We start from the raw sequence: 451 nt of genomic DNA, 5'->3' as shown, positions 1-451 counted from the left end.
ATTCAAAATATAGCATTTAAATGGCTAAGCACATAATCCTATCTAATAATAGAGAAACATGGTAATTAACCATAACTTCGCTACCCTTCCCATCGGCTAATCAGCGAGATATGCAAATTAACTGCCAACAAAGATGGCGGCCGGCAGCCACACAGCTGAAGCGAACATGAGGCTTGGTTGCCCCGGCAATAGAGGAAGCCAAGATTCCCCGCCTGCCCAGCCCAGCTCTGAGCTCTGGATGCAACAATGTTGCAATTATAGAAGCTAAACAAACCCCAGGTACCTGCTTTCAGCTGGCAGTGGGCTCAGAGCTGAGAGCGCCAGTGATGGTAACAGAGTTTCAATTTATAGAAGCTAAACAAACCCAGATACCTGCTTTCAGCCAGCCAAGGCCTCAGAGCTGGAGCCGGGCCTCAGAGCTGGAGCCGGCTCTCAGCTCCAGTGACAGCTA

This window comes from Myotis brandtii, unplaced genomic scaffold (genome assembly GCF_000412655.1).
Source record: "Myotis brandtii unplaced genomic scaffold, ASM41265v1 scaffold230, whole genome shotgun sequence".
Classification (NCBI taxonomy): domain Eukaryota; kingdom Metazoa; phylum Chordata; class Mammalia; order Chiroptera; family Vespertilionidae; genus Myotis; species Myotis brandtii.
The sequence above is the reverse complement of the archived record's forward strand: the minus strand, read 5'-3'. Positions refer to the sequence as shown.